The sequence below is a fragment of the Patella vulgata genome, chromosome 3, assembly GCF_932274485.2.
Source record: "Patella vulgata chromosome 3, xgPatVulg1.2, whole genome shotgun sequence".
In the NCBI taxonomy this organism is placed as follows: domain Eukaryota; kingdom Metazoa; phylum Mollusca; class Gastropoda; family Patellidae; genus Patella; species Patella vulgata.
The window spans coordinates 19,000,650-19,021,304 of record NC_065881.2 but is presented as its reverse complement, the minus strand read 5'-3'; the positions used below and the strand labels follow the sequence as shown (position 1 = coordinate 19,021,304).

Here is a 20,655-nt window from a genome sequence, read left to right as displayed (position 1 = left end):
CATTGGCGTGCACACTGTATGGCGTATGCCCGTCTTCATTAACCCAGTTTAAGAGCTGAACAGAAGGACGTTAAACCCCATTTCATTTCATTTCATTTTAGATCATTAGGTCTGTCATTGAGTTTATTAGCGTGATTTGATTCCTAGCTTGTAAGTGTGTCCTCTCTAGATGCTACAGTTTCCTCCAACTGCTAAAGACCACAACGCAGAAGCGAATTATTGAAATAAAATTGAACCTTATGACATAGTTTGTGTCAGCGGATGTTTAACTCTCACCCTCTCTTACTGTGGTATCTTATATCTTAGTTTATCTTATCCATGAAAAAAGAACATGCATCATTAAGAGAAATTAATGGGTTTTTTGAGTTAATAGAATCACAAAAAATGTTTAAAATTAAAAACAAGAAAAGTTGGCACAAGAAATTGGCATGTGTTTCCCTGGGTTTTAAGTTTTACATTCAATAATCTGTTAATTCAGTGTGAAATTTCTAGAAATCTTAAATTAAGAACCAACTGTTGGCAGGTATATTACTTGTACGACAACAGGGGATACAGATAAAGTCTGGATTTAATAGAAGTTTATTATCTTTTCCCTATTATTTAACAATGAGTCATTGGTAGCAACAGCCAGAACTATTAAAAGGGTGTTTAGTGATAATAACCATGTGCAATTTTCAGGGAATGTAGCTCGCCGACCTTTGTTCTCTAAGTATTGTGTGTTCTCTAAGTATCAGAAATGAATACAAAGTCTTGGCATGGATCTTCAACACTTTATTTCAGGAGCAAATAACAGAAACATTTAAACAACTTGTAATTTCCTATAAATCGGACTTCCAACTAGTATATAGGTTCTCTTATTTTATATAAATTAGTTACTATAAAAGGTGTTGACATAAACATATAGCTATTGAAGGATTAAGTCTTAAGGCATTTAAAACAATAGTTAGAAGAAACTTAACATATCAACCATTTTAATTGCCAGCCTATAAAAATTTTAATAGATTGACAGATTAATTGGTGTCTGCTTCTAATGACTAACCAAACGTTAATGAATATTAATATATAGATCCAAAATTAAAAACAGAATTAAAAAAATAATAAAATAACATATGATCTAGACATTGGTCATAATAATAGGCCATACAGATTTAAATTTGAGATCTTCAGGAACATCTGGTACAACTTTGGTTCCTATTTTTTTACAACAACAAAAAATAATTTAAAAACAAAAAACTAATCAAACAAGCATTATGCAAGAGTTAAATCTGCCTATCGCAGGTGTTTCTTTAGGCCTAAAATGTTATCTAAATTATTAATTAGACATTAATTAACTTATCCTGACCATAATCAACTCTCAATGCCATCGTTAGCCTACAATATTTAGTGGATTCGAACACGTTTTGTGTTGGATGATTTAATGTGAAAATGGATATATGGTAGTAATGACGATCAAGGCTAACCTAAAATTAAATCACTAATATCTTGATTCAGAGTGAAGCAATTTGACTGAAATTTTCATCATTTTCTGTTTTTATTATCTATTTTTTAACTATTATAGCGAGAATTGTCAGCTCTTTATCTAATCTTACCTAATGCCCTTTAATTACTGTTCTCAAAGCTTGTACTTCCAAATATAAAACAAGAGTAAGACTTACATTTAAAGATCCCAAAAAACTATAGAATTAAATTGGTTGGACCTTACTAGGAAATTATGATTTTCTCCAAATCTTTTATTATTGAGTCAATGGTAAAAAAATCTGTGAATAACCAGAAATTTGGCCCAGTCATTTTTCCCAACCTTCCAGTTGTTATCCTTCCTAAAGACTACTAGACAACTATGGATGTTACAAGGAAAAGTGTTTGGTCATTTGGATGGGACAAAAAAAACCCCAAAGTTCTATGTATACCATTGGTATCACAATTGGAAATCAAAGTAAGAATAGGCCATAGCACTGTCAGAGCAAAAGTTCTTTATCAATGCATGGTGTATAGTGTATACCCAACATTAAACCCTCCATTTCATTTCTAAAGACTACTAAAAAAAGATTTTTTTATCTGGCATTAAGTAATCTGTTTCTTTAAGATAGCAAGTTACCACAGCAACCTGTATACATGTACTTTAAGTGGCTTTGTTAAGACAGCTTTTTGATAAAATGTTACATTAAGACTTTTGACATTCTAAAAACTTTTACTGGTGGATCAATTTAGAAAGAAGATTTACATTTTTTAAGGATGTAATTTTGTCTTAGTGTACTCCAGTTTTTATATGCCCACATTTCCGACGCTCTAGAGGCTAAAGTTAATATCCGATTGACTTTAAATTTATACACAGTATTTAAGGTCATGAGACAAAGAAACCTATTGATTTTCTAATGATTTTCTGATAATTACTTAATGAGTTGTTACTCTTAATCAGATTTTAGTGTATTATAAATGTTTCATTAGTGACAATAGAAAAAATATGCGACAACTCTTCTTGACTACTCGGACGACTTAGCTGCTGTGGGTGTATGTTTTGTTGCCTGACAACCTATCTTAAATAACTGCAATATTTTTTCTTTGAGAAAATTTCCAAATACCTAAATAGGCCTTGAAAAGACAGTTGTTTAACTAAGTTATTTAATAAATTTGGTTCTCTTTTGACTATATTCTTTTACTGTTTATTCAAATTCAATATAAATCATTAGCTAGGTTTGGTGCCCCACTGAGATCTCCTGTAAGAAAATGCTTGAACCACCTGAGATGAATTCTTCTTCAGAGAGAGAGAGAGATGGGGTTTAACGTCCACTCGACACAACTAGGTCATTTCGGGACTAACATATGGTTTTTAATTTTATTTCAATAATTCGCTTGCGCATAGGGGTCTTTAGCAGTGGGAGGAAACCGGAGGACCCGGAGAAAACCCACGAGGTTGGACAGGCGACCCTACTCCTTGCCACGTACAACCGGGGATTCGAAACCACGCCAGTCGACTCAATGACAGACTTTATGATACAGCGCGCGCATGCTAACCATCCAGCCACCCAACCCCCCGAATTCTTCTTCAATGCATATTAAAGTCAAGGTAGTCGCTCTTGTGACATGGAAGACCTCAGATCATTTTTAATGATTTAAAATTTGAAAAAGACTTAATTTTAATTTCACCTTTTGCTTGAATCCCCCCCCACTCCCTGCAAAAATGGATGCCTGCGGACATCACCCCCAATGCCAAGGTCGTTGCTCTTGTGACATGGAAGACCTTAGATATGTTTTTAGTAATTTAAAATGAAATACATAAAAAAAATTAATTTTAATTTCACCCGTTAATTGAAAGCCCCCCTCTCCCCTCTTGAACTGGATACACTGAGCCATCATCTCCTCTGATCCCCCCCCACCCACACACACCCACCCACCTACCTGCACGCCACTATTATTTGTAAACAAGGGCAGTAAACAAGTTGTTTGTTGTGTAAGTGTGTAAAACAGAAGAGTAAACAAGCAACAATTGTAGAACAAATAAAACGGTAAATATGACATCGTTTAAATCTTTCGGAAGTTGGGTGTTTGATGTGACTCTTTGTGTGTTTGGAACGAATGTTTGAACAAAGCTTAGCATGATCACTCAACACAAAACAGTCATCATATCACATGTTCGATAGCCTATACAACAAGTTTACAAGTCAAATAGCACAAAGGTGAAAATATCTTAACCTTACAAGCACCCAAGACATCCGACAGTCGTGGTTTTATGGTTAGAATTATTGAGTTTGTCGAATTCTTGAGAATCTTTTTTTTTCAAAAGAAGAAAGGATAGTATTATGAAGGTCATGTAAGTTAATTATATCTGTTATTGTTTCTATTTTTAGACAAAATGTTTCAAATGATAATTTTTTGCATTAGGCCAACCCAATTTAAATTTTAGTTCTGTGTTTTTCTTCATAAGTAAAAAACCTCTTGAATCTTGTGAGTTTTTGCATTAGGCTAAACCAATTTAAATTTTAGTTCTGTGCTTTTCTTCATAAGTAGAAAGCATCTTGATTTTTGTGAGTTGTAGCCACAGTGGCTCAGTGATTAATACACAGTGGCTCAGTGATTAATACACAGTGGCTCAGTGTTTAATACACACTGGCTGTCTAACCAGGGTAAGATCTCAGTGTTGGCTGAGAAAGTTTCTCAGGATCTTCCAACGTGGTGTAGAACAGAGGCCATGGCAAGCAACGGTATCTTGTCATTTGGATATGCCAAAAAATGGAAGGATCTGTTAGCATGCATGCATGTAAAAGAATATACTTGACATAAAAATAAACACAACAGTTCTATGGATAACAATTACTATATTTAATTAAAGCTACGTTTCAACAATGATTCTCTTGTCGTCATTGTGCTTGATAACGACAAGAGAATCATTGTTGAAACGTAGCTTTAATTAAATATAGTAATTGTTATCCATAGAACTGTTGTGTTTATTTTAATGTGTTCAATTACTAAATGCCATTCAAACAGAATATACTTGACAATTTGAATTAGATGAAGAGTAAGCAGAAATGGCGCTGTCAGAGCAAACTTCACCTCATGGCTTATACCTGTCTTCATTAGGCCTGGTGGTGCAGAAAAGTAGGACGTTAAACCCCATTTCGTTTCATTTTTAGTCTTGTGACTGCCGTTTTGTTTAAAATGTTGAAACTTAAAAGTCGGTCTTTTAAGAAGAGCAACCTATTATGTTATGCACTTAAAAAGCAAATTTTTAACAGGTGTTCTTGAAGAACAGTTTATTAATAGGATTCTGTAAGTCTGATGCAAATTTAATTGGAAAACAAAACTAAATTTGCTATATATCTATCAGTGTTGGCTCTACAAATTCTTTATCAAATGAAATGAAATGGGGGTATAATGTCCTACTGTTCTGCATATGCCATGCGATGTGCAACAGCCCATTTCGAATTCCAAGGTTCTTTTACGTGCACAGCAGTTTTCTATCCCATCCAAATGACTAAACTCTGTTCCTTGCCAAGTCATCCATCCTGCATCACTGACAAGTGTAAACCATGCTGGAAAAATCCCAAATTCTACATAATAACTTTGAATTAAAGTTGGGAATTAAGAAAGTTTGAAGATTAAAGGGAAATAACTCTTCATGGCATCTTTTTACTTTATTGTGATTAATTTTCAAAGGAAAGAAAAGTAATGGAGTTTGTCACTATACTACTCAGTCCTACAGTTAATTTGCCCTAAAGTGCAATGCTAACTGGGTAGAATTTTGCTTGAGAGGTAAACATTTTTTTTGGAAGATCTGAAATGCCTAAAATGTGGGAACTATAAAATGTAAAAATCCTGAGATTTTTCATTCTTGACATCTACCAGGATTTGTGCCACACAACAACCAAAACAGTCCAATTAGTAATATCATATTACTGCTTTATTTTTTTACAAAAGGTAAAGAAACCACTCTGAATGCCTCCCCTACCTCCATCCCTCCCACAAAAGGAGGAACGGTCATCAATGGTTAGAGAAATCATCTGAGCTGACAATTTCATCCAACCCGCTTCACGCTCAGAAGGGGAGGCTTTGTATCATCCTCGTGGTTTACGATCCAGTCAAATTTGACTGACGTCCAAGCGAAGCATACTTTAGAAATGATCCCTAACAGTATGATCTTAATGAAACAATGTGCGTGAATGACTAGTATGAAATCAAGGTCAAAACTCAAAATGGCTAAAGACTTTTAGAAAGATTGATCTTATTTTATCCACAATAAATCAGAGAACCAAAGTTCAGATCATTTCAATTAGAAATATATTTTGGTCATTTTGCGACTTAACATACAGTTAATATTTTCCTAATTTGTTGTCTCCCTTGTTCATTAGTCGTCCACACTTGCTTGTGGATGCCCTAGTGGCTAAAGTTATCATCTGATGAACTATCAGAGTTTTCGCCCATGATCAATTTGAGAAAATCATATTGATGCTCTATTTTTTGATTACGATTCATGAAATATTATAGAACAAAGAATCCTGACTTTTTGATTATTTTGAGGCTAACATACAGTTATCTTTTTTGATAATATGTCCCCGCCATTGTTCATTGGAGAGAAAGAGAGAGAGAGAGAAATGGGGTTTGACGTCTACTCGACACAAACTAGGTCATTTCGGGACTAACACATGGTTCAATTTTATTTCAATAATTTGCATGCGCGTAGGGGTCTTTAGCAGTGGGAGGAAACTGGAGGATCCGGAGAAAACCCATGTGGTTGGACAGGCGACCCTACTCCTTGTAACGTCAGTTGACTAAATGACAGACCGTATGATACAGCGCGCGCGTGCTAACCATTCGGCCATCCAAACCCCCATTGTTCATTGGTCATCAACAGTTGCTTGTGGTTATTCTTGTGTCTATAGTTATCATCTGATGAACTGTCAGAGTTATCAGCCATGATCAATTTGAAAACATCATTTGGATACTCTGGGTTTTTTTTTTGGTATTATTTGAAAGACTAGACAATACTTTCATGAAATGAAACTGGGTTAACATCCTATTTTTCTGCTCCAACCGGGCTAATGAAGATAGGCACATGCCATGCAATTTGTTATGAGGGAAATTTTACCTGGATACCTGCACTACGATCCTTAGGTTTATTTCGATTCCAACTGATCGAGGGTTCTTTCATGTACAAACGCCAATGTGTACAAGGGTCCTCAATTTTTTGTTCCCATCTGAACAACTTACACACCAGAAATCCCAATGTACTGAGCCACCTCGATTCTCAATACTCACATATATGACCCCTAAACAAGCCCAAGATTGAACCCTGTTAGGATTTGAACTTCAGACACTCCCCTAATACCTAGCACAACCCTACAATTAAATTCCATGCTGTTAATCTCTCTCTTTTGTTTTTGAAAAAGAAAACCACTCTGAATGCTTCCCCTATCTCCATCTCCCCAACAAAAGGAGGAGTGGAACGGTCATCAATGGTTAGAGAAATCATCTGAGCTGATAATTTCATCCAACCCGCTTCACGCTCAGAAGGGGAGGCTTTGTATCATCCTCGTGGTTTATGATCCAGTCAAGTTTGACTGACGTCCAAGCGAAGCATACTTTAGAAATGATCCCTAACAGTATGATCTTAATGTAACGCTGCGATTGAATGACCAGTATGAAATAAAGGTCAAAATCTAAAATGGCTGAAGACTTTTATGAAGATTAACATTATTTTATCCATAACAAATCAGAGAAATAAAGTTCAATACATTTCAAATATAAAAGTTATAGAAGCCATAATCCTGTATATTTTGATAAACTTTGTTGAATTCAATTGAGAATATCTTGTCTATAATTAAAAGAAATACCTGTATGTAAAATATGTAACCACAGTTACTTAGTTATAATTTCTGTTGGACATATTGTTTATATTTTTGGTATTTAAATAGAGAGAGAGAGAGAAATGGGGTTTAACGTCCACTCGACACAACTAGGTCATTTTGGGACTAACATATGGTTTAATTTTATTTCAATAATTCGCTTGCGCATAGGGGTCTTTAGCAGTGGGAGGAAACCGGAGGACCCGGAGAAAACCCATGAGGTTGGACAGGCGACCCTACTCCTTGTCACGTACAATCGGGGATTCGAAACCACGCCAGTCGACTCAATGACAGACTTTATGATACAGCGCGCGCACGCTAACCATTCAGCCATCCGACCCCCCGGTATTTAAATAACTGATATAAATTTTTTAAAAAAAGATAAAACAATCCTGATGGTTTTGCTGATATCTGTTTCTGAATGTTCAGAATAATTTTGAAAATATTCATCGTGAAGTATTGATGTTTATGATTTGAAAAATAAAGGGTGATTACTATATGAAATGGGGTTTAACATCCTACTTTTCTGCTCTGACTGAGCTAATGAATATGGGCATAAGCCATACATTGTGATATGAGGCGAATTTTGCCCTAAAAGTGACACTATGGCCTACTCTTATTTCTAATTGCAACTGTTAACAATTCTTTTACATGCACGCCAATGTGAACAAAGGACCTCAGTTTATCGTCCCATCCAAACAACTAACACAATATGTTCCTTGCTAGGGCCTTGGTCCTGCACATCTGATAAGGAGAAACCATGTCAGAAATCCCAATATGCTTTCTCATCAAGCATGGATGGAGCCCAGAACCTCCAGGTTAGAGAGCCACTGCAGCTCCAATAACCTCATTATTGACCTCTCCAAACAATTGGGATCCAGGCAGTAAATAGCCAGAGATTCTGCTTTCCTTAACCCCTGTTAGGATTTGATCTTGAAACTTACCTCTTGACTAGCACACCCCCTGTATTTAATTCTAAGTTTTGTTTTTAAAAATAACCACTCTGAATGCATCCCCCTACCTCCATCTCCCCACAAGGGGAGGAGAGGAACGGTCATCAATGGTTAGAGAAATCATCTGAGCTAACAATTTCATCCAACCCGCTTCACGCTCAGAAGGGGAGGCTTTGTATCATCCTCGTGGTTTACGATCCAATCAAGTTTGACTGACGTCCAAGCGAAGCATACTTTAGAAATGATCCCTAACAGTATGATCTTAATGAAACAATGCGCGCGAATGACCAGTATGAAATCAAGGTCAAAATCTAAAATGGCTAAAGACTTTTAAGAAGATTAACATTGTTTTATCCATAATAAATCAGAGAATTACAGCTCAGTTCATTGCAATTCAAAATGTTATAGTCGACATATTTCTGAATATTATGGTCTATTTTGTTTAAATTAATTGAGAATATATTTGCTATAATTAAAATAAAAATTCTTTTTTAAAATATTTATATTTTTGTAGTTTAAATGTCTCATATCAACTTCAAAGAAAAAGATAAAATACTTGTGAATCTGATATCTGTATCTAAACATTCAGAATAATTTTTAAAATATTCATAAGCTTTTGAAATAATGATTGATGTTTATGATTTTGAGAACTAAAGGGAGATTACCAAACTATTACTGAAACCATGAACAAAAATGTGAGATGTTGACCATTGATCTTAGGTCTGTGCCTGGACTTTTTGACCTTTGTTTAATTATGGACCAGGATATTAATTGTGTTTATTGTAGTAATTACTGTAATGTCATGGAACCAGGGAATACCATTATCACACGATATTCTCATGACAGCTCTGTAATTATAATTTTTGGCTCAAAATTTGTTGTTATAGAGAAGTGATTCTCAACCAGCGAGATCTTCCTAAGTGTGCTGCGAAATTTTGAAAGGCACACAAAGAAAATTTCTCACTAAAGATGCCTGCTATTTGACTGATGAAATTCGAAACACTGAAATAAAGTAAGTTCATAGCTGTGTTTTTCTTTATTTAGTTTGAGTCATTCTATGTGTTTATGACTACTGTCTGATTCATCGTAAATTTTAAACGGATTTCTTCGAATATGAACAAACTACTTAACTTTGGTTATTATAAACTTACCTGTGTGTTTGTAATGAACTCCCGTTCGATAAAATCCATTGCACAACTAATTATCACAACGATGAAAACAATTTCTCTCTTGAAAAATTTGAAAATTTACTTGTAATTTCGACAGAGTCGATGTCAACAATGTCTTCGTGACGTAATGGTCGAATCCAATATACCTGTTGCGGGGGTTGGTTAACATTGAAAGATAGTTTGACAGCGCGATCATTTTGATCGTATATGGGTTTGGGCGACGAAAAATATCAATTGAAGGCAATTACATAGGAGATTTATATGGAAACCATTGATCGCCAGTCTATCAAATTTTCTTCACAATTAAAATATCACTGATTGCACGAATACTCGTAAAAATAAAGTCATGAATAAACTATAAATATCCTATCTTCTTTATGTTATAAATAATTTAACAAGGATCATGAAGCTTACCCCCGAATTCTCTGAGTGTATTTTTAATTTTATACGCATTCTTTCGATCGAATAATAACCGCTTCAGTAACATCTTTAAGCGTGTTGCGGCAGCCCTCAGCGTGTCTATTGCCGTATTGGGTGCCCGGGTGGGTATATAATGCTACTAAGCCCGTATGACCCCGTAAGAAGCGGAACATTAATTCTCGATTCGACAGTTTTGACCGAAGTGTGATAAAGCCCGTAAAACGAATGTATAGTTGTGTTTGTGCGGCATGCGTGTTCAAAAGTAAATAATCCCATCCGAGTCGCTAATCAAATAATTAGAACAAAATATTTCAAAAAGTAAAGCTATAAAATTTGCAGAGATTTTACTAGAATGTAAAAGACGGTAACTAAATACAGGAATGCGGGTAGTTATGTGTGCGAACGCTCAAACTCAATGCCAATTGTCGTAGGTATCCAGACCACTCGGACCAAAGACTACTCGGACTAAGACCAGTCGGACCAAAACAAGACCAGTCGGACCAATTAAATTATATTATAAGGCTAGACAATATGCTATTTATTTATTATTAAATCACAATACAAAGAAGCAAATAATTCTTATACGGAATTCTTATATTTAGAGTTGTTTGGTTCAATTTTGTGTACGGAAAATAAATCAACGATTAGTTTTAAAATTAATTAATAATGGTGCCAAAAAAAAATATCAATCTAATTTTTCTTTACTCTTGCAATGAGACTCGGTATGTCCAGACTTTTGACAGTTTCTACATATACGGGTATACTGTTCTTGTCTGATAGCCTAATTTTACTTTTTCCACATTCGCGGTATCCCCAGTGGTTTCATTCCGTTCTACCCCACTAACCCCTGGGTTACTATATATGGGGGGGGGGGGGGTGGAGACACGTTTTCAAGTTATCCGCCCTTGATGCGTTAATATAAACAGCACATAATAATACGAAGACCGGACGTTTATATGCCCCTTTTTAAACGTGACTACAAGTGTGGTTCTCGATATTTTGCGATTTGGAATACAATTATCAATTTATTCAAACAACACGTTATTATTAGTTCGAGTAGTCATATTAAAACACACACAATTATCAATTTATTCAAATAACACTTTATTATTGGTTCGAGTAGTCATATTAAAATAAACACAATTATCAATTTATTAAATTAACACTTTATTATTGGTTCGAGTAATTATATTAAAACAAACGCAATTATCAATTTATTAAAACAACATTTTATTATTGGTCCGAGTCGTCTTTCTGTTGGGTCCGAATAGTCTTTTTGTATGGTCCGAGTAGTCTATTTGTTTGGGCTGAGTGGTCTATCAGTTGGTCCGACTGGTCTTGAACCGAGTGGTCTTTGGTCCGAGTGGTCATGGATTCTTGTCGTAATTGTACTTGAATTTTCTATGCTGTCACCCCTAATACGAAATGATATCTTCCGCAGAGTGACGTAACCATCTTCCATATTGGTATTTTTCTCTGGGAAAAGTTTGTGATATTTCAATTTTTCAAGAGAGAACTTGTTTTCATCGTTGTGATAATTAGTTGTGCAATGGATTTTATCGAACGGGAGTTCATTACAAACACACAGGTAAGTTTATAATAACCAACGTTAAGTAGTTGGTTCATAATCGAAGAAATCCGTTTAAAATTTACGATGAATCAGACAATAGTCTGTGTCTACGATTGTATGCCATGTTTTTATTTTGCAAAATTCAAATATTTTTCATATATATTTAGCCAGGTGTGCTGCTATTTTTTCATGTGTTCCAAGGTGTGTTGTTGGTAAAAAAAAACAGTGTTATAGAGTCTTAGCAAACAATAATTTGTTTTTAAAAAATCAGTTAGAATTTAAAACATTAAACAAATTCAACCAAAGCTGAAGTAAAGTGTCCCCCCACCATTCTCACATGAAGACTAAAGGTGGATAACTCTTCGGTACTTATTGAGAAAAATAACCCTGAAGCCGGAAATCAAAATTAAGATCTTTCCATGTCAGATCCATTGATACTACCTCTGAAAAGTGGGATCTAGCCAAGCTAATAAAATCCCAAAGTTTTTGTCAGTCCATGCCAGGATTCAAACTAGGGACATTTTAGTTGAGAATTTGGTGCCCTTATCGTTCGACTACTGAATCCACCTATTCAATGAAATGAAATAAAAATTAAAATGAAATGAAATTGGGTTGAACATCCTACTGTTCTACTCCTACTGGGCTAATAAAGACGGGCAAACACCATGCATTGTGCTTTAAAAGAAATTTTTCTCGGACAGTGGCGCTATGGCCTACTGTTACATTGAATTCCAACTGTCAAGGGTTCTTTTACGTGCATGCCAATGTGTACACAGGACCTCTGTTTTTCATCCCATCCAAACAATTATACATTGTCCATTGCCAGGCCATTCGTCCTACACCACTGACAATGGGGAACCACGCCTGAAAATCACGATAAACTTTCTCGGTCAACGCAGTGATCAAACACACAGCACCTCCAGGTTACCGAGCAAACGTCCTTCTCACTGAGACACCGTGGCTCCCACCTATTCAATATTAACCACAATACATCACTTGGTAATGACCATAGCAGATTTTGAAATGGTGCTTAACATCCAACTTTTCTAATGAAGATGGGCTTAGGCAATGTAGTATGCTATGAGGAAGATTGTGCCGAACGGACTGCAGTACTATACGACATATCTTATTTCAAACTCTTTCTGTCAAGAGTTCTTTTAAGTGCACACTAACATATACAAAGGACCTCAAGGTTTTTCATCCCCTCCGAAAAACTAGACATACTGCACCAGTGACAAGAAACTGATTCTGAATGCAGATTCAACTCGGATTGATTAATATGAGTGTTTACATCTACTCTCTGTTTAGAAAGTCTGTATAAATTTTAAACATTAGTTTTTAATAAGCTTGAAATAGTATGAAAGGTTAACCATGGTAAATATTTGATAAGATAAGATAGATGATATTTATTGAATTACAAGTCAAGTCGATGTAATATTAAACATTTCTCTACAAATTTACAGATGTCAGATTTTCAAATATGTTTTAAATTTTTGGCATCTGAGAGGAATTTTGTCAGAAAGATAATTTTTGTTAAATAAAACATATCAGAAAGTTGCCAAAAATGTAAATTATGGCTAATTTTTTGTGCTCTTAAAGTGATGGTTATACAGAATAGCTATAATCATGAAAACTTATAAAATGCTGTACAACCTTGTGGGTTTTATCCGGGTCCTTCGGTTTCCTCCCACTGCTAAAGACCCCTACGTGCGAGCGAATGATTGAAATAAAATTGTTGTTAGTCCCGAAATGACCTAGTTTGTGTCAAGTGGACTTTAACCCCATCTCTCTCTCTCTCTCTCTCTCTCTCTCTCTCTCTCTCTCTCTCTACAATGTTTAAAGGATGCAGCCCAGTGATGGGATTTCAAAATTTTTCTTGTCGGACATTTTTTTCCCGAAAATAAAGGGGCATAACTCTTATCGTTATTTAAGCAGACGTTTTCAAACCACAATTAAGAATCACGTGTCAACAAAATATTCAAATTTATACGCAATAAAAAAATATCTTCACCTCGTTATTTTTCATGCTTAATTCCCGTACGGTATTAAAATTTATGTCAATAATATTCTTACAAAATTACATGACATCGTAATACCATAGAATGAAAGTGTGACGACTACTGTTGATCGGTACCGTATTTTTCGGGTCATATTTTGATACATTTTTCAGCAAAGACCGACATTCATCTCATACTCCGTTTCGATTTATATACGAAAGGAAAAATATGACATCCCGAAATTTATTTCGTAGTAAACGTCGCTCAAAAACTAGCGAGGGACACCCAACTGCAGCTAAATAATCGCATTCGACTGTAGCACGCGCTATCGTCTAAAACAATTAACTAACCTTATTCCAATCGACATAGTCGTCAACATTTCTTAGCGTGTTTATTTATTTATTTAAAAACATAAACCCCACGTATTAGATTCGGCACGTTTAAATCTCTTAATTTCACGTGTCTCACGAGATGACTACTTTCATTTTGAGTTACTTTACTAGAACCATGCGTGTGTGTGAAATAGCTTTATTTAACTTTGGCTTCCACCGAAGGAATATCACAGACAAGTTATCGGATACAAAGTATATTGAATCGAAGCATGTTGAAAGTTATAATGACTGTCTATTGATGTCTATTACAATATGTGACATCTATAGTTTATACATATTGTCGGCTCACATCAATGCGATTAATATGTCCCACAATGCAGAAACCATGAGGTTAACACGAGGATTAAAATTATAATCACAGTTATTGGATTGATGAATATTCCGACAAAGGCAAAACAATGACTTCTGTTTACGACTAGATTGATGAACTGTCCGACAAAGGATTAAGTCGGTCAATCAAGGCAGATTAAGTAGTTAATCAAGGTAGGTTATTTATAGACGGTATAAAACGATAAATACGTTGATCACTTAATTACCTTATCAATCCAGCGTATTATTGACGATAATCGGGTTGAGTGGTAGTTATACAATCAGTAAACTATTACTTTCAGAATTTTGAATATTATTCACCATGTCTTGATGTCCGATTGGGTATATTCCTGGTCGGACAATTTTGGGCGTTTGGAAAAAAGATTCGGACAAGTCCGGAATATACGGGCAAAATCCCATCACTGATGCAGCCTTTTCATTGGTTGAGGGTTAAAATTCCTGTACAAATTTGATCTCTTAGCCAATGAAAGACTCATTTCTAAAATATTTTAATTTAAGTTTTTGTGAATAAGGTTCCTGTCTGCAAAACTAAAACCAAAAGGATATCAATCAGTTGGATAATGGTGGAATGCATAGACAATTATATTTAATTCATTACATGAAAACTACAAATAAGGCTGAATGAAATTAATTTCTGTTTTGTAAGGATCTTGGTTAATAACCCTGTGAACAAGTTTTGCATTTAAAATCATTTCAAATTCCAAGAAATAATAAATAAAGATTTTACTAGGTGTTTCTGAAGAATTAATGTTCAAATTGGTGTGGCCTAAGATTTTTTAGCTGTAAGAAGGTTTGGTCTGATGGGATACTTTCTTTAATTTATGTTTACATTTTTTAGATTATGATATTATCATAATTATAAGGTAAATCCTTTGATATTAATATATTTATTGCTTCCCTTAATTAAAGTGGATTTATCATGTACAGGTTAAAGGGAGCTTTACACGTTGTTTTCAGTATTTAGATATTTACACGTTGTTTTCAGTATTTAGATATTACGAAGTCTGGTAAATTTTATACAGAAATGAAATGAAATAAAATGGAGTTAAACAAACTGACCTAATGAAGACAGGTATATACCATGCAGTGTGGATTCATCATGTACAGGGAGGTTGGATGACCAAATGGTTAGCACGTGCGCGCTATATAATCAGGTCTGTCACTGAGTCAACTGGCGTGGTTTCGATTCCCCGCTTGCACGTGAAATGGAGTAGGGTCGCCTGTCCAACCTTGTGGGTTTTCCCCAGGTTCTCCGGTTTCCTCTCACTGCTAAAGACCCCTACGTGCAAGCCAATTATTGAAATAAAACTAAACCATGTGTTAGTCCCGAAATGACCTAGTTTGTGTCGAGTGGACGTTAAACCCCATTTATCTCTCTCTCTCTCATTATGTACAGGTTAAAGGGAGCTTTTTTAGATTGTCTCCACCTTTCAAATATTTTGTTCAGAAGTTTGATATATTCAGTGCAGAAACGTCTTACTTTTATCTACCTATCGGGTTAATGAAAAAAGGCCTAGGCTATGAGGGAATTTTTGCTCTGACAGTGGCTGTACAGTCTACTCTTATTCATATTTACAACTGTCTGGGGATCTTTAACAAGCTGTCAATGGTATATATTTGATCTTGGGTTTTTATTCCATCCAAACTACTAGATACTTTTCATTGCAAGACCCATGTTCTTGTACTATTAACACGGCAAACCATGGATGGAAAATCCTAGGGAATGTTCTACACCATCACCACAAATAACAATTGTTACAAAAATATAAAATTATTTAGATTTTCATAAGAAGTACTTACTGCACTACATGCAAAACAATACCGACAAGACAAACATGCGGACAAGCTAAACCACATAGACATTGCAAGAAATAAATAACAAATATTAAATAAAGTGAGTGGATCTGGTAAAAGGGAAAAATAAAAAGATTGTGAAACTAAGAAAACTGTTTCTCTTTAAACTTTACAAAAAAAAAAAAGAATCTTAATATAACCAGGTAAAAGTGAAGAGAAAAAATAAAAAACGAGTTTGAAGCACATGTCATATGATAAGCTTGTATTTAATATGATATGGTATTAAGCACTGTGATAACCTCTACTGATAAATATCTACTTCTGTCTGACATTAGTTCTTATGATTCCTGGTAGTCTTGAAGGAGGGTGATTTTATCCCAAGTCAACCTAGAAGACAAGTCTTTCTTTCTTGGAGTCTTAAAGATGAGTGTTGGAATATTGAAAAGATTTATTAGAAATTAATAGAAGGAAATAGCAATTTGAGAAAAGGTGTTGATTTTGATTAAAATTTGTGATGGGAATGTGTTAATATCGGAAGAATTCTATTTGACGAAAACCACAGACATGCTGAAGCAGAAGATTTGTCTGAAGACACGTTTTAGAATTGATCATTTTCTGTCTTGAAAGAGAAAATGTAACCAATATTCACAATTTAGAGTGAATTGGACATTAAATGTGATTTTTACTTGTGAAAAAATAATAGATTAATATTTGTATTTTGTGTGGAAATGCGTATGTGAAAGATTTCGTGTAAAAAATTGAAAGTAGTTGAAAACCTGTGTTTGAAATTACGGTAGATAAATGTCATTAAGTTTGATTCCGATACCAACATTCTGGGAAAAATAAACATTATACGAATTGTTTCAATGGCATTGAATAATTGAAATGGATATATATCTATGTAATACAATTATTGTTTATTACTGGATGATGTTTATTAGGAGCCGTCTGTAGTCTTCATCGATGTGTCCTATGTACATTATATATAAAACGTGTTTAAACAGTTTGATACTTCGAGGTAATTCAAATTATATCATTTACTTTTAAGATTTTGATCTTTTGAGTCTCGTTGTGTATTTGACTTTCTATTAGAAATGTGTTTGCTCGTCTCCTAAAGCAGCCATTGTGTTAAGATAGACTAATTGTGATCCATTCACAAACTAGTTTGACATCGCAGGTATTTGGGAATAGATGTGTCTTTTGTTAGGCCACACCAATGTGATTTTCTGTTCTTCAGGATCACCTTTAAAAAAATTTATTTCTTATTTCTTTTGAGAAAAAGACATACAGTATTTAAAAACCATAAGTACTTTGATTTTACTGTTCAAAAGATTTTATATCCAAATTTTAAAGAAAACATCTTTCACATGATTCAATTTATTTATTAAGACCCTAAAAAACTGAAAATTGAATTGGTTTGGCCTTAGAGAAATAAATCGGATGTAATCTGGCAAGGAGACAATTAAACTACACAATGATCATTCTGAAAGCCACTTCTACTTTTATTTTACATAATTTTGTCTGAAATGGGTTCTTTTTCCTATAGCAGTGTTTTCAAACACATCAACCAATTTCACAAGGCTGACAGAGTGTTGATTGAATTTGCAGTTAATGCAAAAGAGAAATCAAATTGATATCTTCCATCTAGGACGAGGAAAACTGATAAAATCGGGAAAATATCTTCTGTTTATGAAACATACACAAGATTTATGGAAGTGTGTAAGAAATGAGACTTGATAAATATATCGAAGAAATTAATTGTTTAGCATCCTGTTAAAGATAGAGGAGAACACGCAAGAATTGATATTTTTTTATGGGAATATTTATTGCACATGACCATTAATTTATAATTCATATAAATAAAAAATCTCAGAATTTGTGGGAATATTTATTGCACATGACAATTAATTTGTAATTCATGTAAATGAAAAATCTCAATATTTTTGGATTGGTGTGGGAACCAGCATTAAAAAGAATCAAACTTGTTTTTAGCTACAACCAGACAACAACCAATGTTTTTTGTGGTAATATTTATAGTGCTAAAACAAGTTAGTGTTTGACTAATTTTTTTATACCTGTTTGAATTGATTTTTTGGGAATTAGTTATTGGATGTGAACTAATGGAATTTGGTCTGATTTTTGTGAGCTATGTAATACTTTACAGTATTGATTGAATGAAATCAAAAAAACAGATAAATGAAAATATATCGATATAAAGGATTTATACTTTCTAGAAATTATTCAAAACTGGCCAAAAATGGATTATTTTAATTAAATAGAATAAATCCCTGTGCAGCAGCAGTACAAAACAGACTTAGGTAGAAGTGAGAGGTGGTTATAAACATTATAACATTATGTTGCTCCTCTTGTATCCAGTAATGATAGATTTATTATAATTGAATTGTAAAATCAGCAATCGATGTGACCATATTCATAGTTAGTGTTTAAGTGCAGCTATTGTGAGATTCTTTTGGAATTTATGGATCAGCTTATCTTACGTCAGTCTATTCAATGTTAAATTGCATAGAAGAAACATCTACATTAGAGAGAATGTTGTGTTTGTTTGTTTGTTCAATATAGGAAAGCAAACGGTTGAACTTATAAATTTTAAAATAACTTCATAATAACCAGATTTTACAAGGAATTTAACTGTGGTATAGATTTTATATTTGGTTCAGTATTTAATGGGTAATTGACAATTAATGATAATTTTGTTATTCTGGATATTAAAGAAATGGAGATTTGTCGACCGAGTAGTGCCAAGGAACTAAGCTAGTATCCAGTATTAAAGAAATATTTACTTTTGTGTAGAAATATTAATTGTGGGGGTAGCTTAAAATAGATTGGAATTAACAGATACAGATTTTGATAGTGGAATATTCTCTGAGATGAATGAACAATACATTATTATACAGGATCTTCAAGTTATGTGATTTAATTCAGAATAAACGTTGTTGTGTTTACATTGGATACTAAAGAAAATTTAAAGGTATCATAAATTTCTTTATATTGTTTGAATTTTATTTCTAAGTTTATCTTTCTTGGAGCAATTTTAAAATTTGGATTAAAGCTGCTGATAGTTGTTTGCACAGTAGCTAAGTTGGTAAGGCGCTGGCTCGCTATCCTGGAGGTCGGGTGTTCGATCCCTGCATTTGCTGAGAAAGTTCAGCCAGATCTTCTGGCATGGTTCTCCCTTCTCAGTGATGCAGGACGGAGGACCTGACAAGCACAGCTGTCTAGTCATTCGGACGGGCTGAAAACTAAGGTCCCGTGTACACATTGGTGTGCACGTAAAAGACCCTTTGACAGTTGGAATTCAATATAAGAGTAGGCTGTCTGCTGGGCAAAATTTCCCCCATAGCACACTGTATGGCGTATGCCCATCTTCATTAGCCCAGTTCGGAGCAGAACGGTAAGATGTTAATCCCCATTTCATTTCATTTCTTTGGCATATCTAATTTTTCACGACTTATTCCAGATTACACTCAGACACTCAAATTGATTATTAATATCAGGTTCCCACTGTTGTGCGATGTGTTACGATAGGATTGTCCCTACTGAGTCCACTATCTGCTATGTGCAGATATGTTCGGATACGTTTCAATACGATCAAAAAGATTGCTACGACTGGACACAATATATGATGAGACCTGATAGGATCACCATGATTACTCCATAATTAAAACCATGATTTCAATCGTAGCACGAATTTTGACAGGGGGAGCCGTGCATTACAAGTTTATTAATTAAGAAAACCAAACCAAAATATCAACACTATAAAATATCTCTGAATTCAAACTAAAAACTGGCCAATCAATAGATTTTATCCAATAGTTATAGGTGGTGATGGCTTGCTTAAAATTTTGGGAATTTTCACTTTATTACATCTTTGTAAGTTGAAAACTTTCAGGACTGTTATTCCTTTTAGAGATTCATAATGAATCATTTTTTGACTGATATTCCTTTTAGAGATTCATATTGAACCATTTTTTGACTGATATTCCTTTTAGAGATTCATATTGAACCATTTTTTGACTGATATTCCTTTTAGAGATTCATATTGAACCATTTTTTTGACTGATATTGATTTTAGAGAATCAATTTTCAAGATACTGTAGTTTGCAAGGGATTTATACCGTAGTATTATTCATTAGAATTTCATATTAATAATTCACATAAGGTTCTCCAAACTAATCCCATCCTACTATAAGGCTAAACTAATTTAAGTTTTAATTATTCGTGGTTCTTGATAAATGATAGCCATTCGAGTCTTGTGAACAATATTTTATTTAAAATCTGAAACTTTAAAATTTGAAACTAAAATCTTTTATAGTTGAAAATACTTTGTTTGCTGACTAAACAGGAAGCAAAATTATTATAAGGTGTCACCGAAGAACAAAATTTTAAATTGATGTGGCCTAGGAGATATTATGCTGTTATAATTTATGGATTGTAAGCCATTTTCATACTGTTGACATTTCCTAATGACCAATAATTTACCAACCAACCAGTTTACCCAACTCTCAGCTACTGTAGAACCTAGTAGAGTTATTAATAGCACAGACTTAAATCACACTGGTACCTTCCACGCTGGCAAAAATGACGCAATGATATATCCAAATATATTAAATAACATTTCAGTATATACTATAGAATAAATTTCAAACAGGAATATGAAACAGTATTTTTGTTC

The 20,655-nt window shown here is 34.1% G+C and overlaps 1 protein-coding gene and 3 non-coding genes across 6 annotated transcripts in view; 1 reads left to right on the top strand and 3 right to left on the bottom strand.

Annotated features, from left to right (window-relative positions):
* Positions 1 to 20,655, top strand: part of LOC126815292 (centromere protein F) — a 118,931-nt gene that overhangs the window by 4,525 nt on the left and 93,751 nt on the right. The window lies entirely within an intron of this gene.
* Positions 5,421 to 5,635, bottom strand: LOC126817036 (small nucleolar RNA U3). The gene has a single exon (XR_007678729.1). It is a non-coding gene; the product is annotated as a small nucleolar RNA U3 (small nucleolar RNA).
* On the bottom strand, positions 6,885 to 7,104 carry LOC126817040 (small nucleolar RNA U3). Its single transcript, XR_007678733.1, has one exon. It is a non-coding gene; the product is annotated as a small nucleolar RNA U3 (small nucleolar RNA).
* LOC126817043 (small nucleolar RNA U3) lies at positions 8,335 to 8,554 on the bottom strand. The gene has a single exon (XR_007678737.1). It is a non-coding gene; the product is annotated as a small nucleolar RNA U3 (small nucleolar RNA).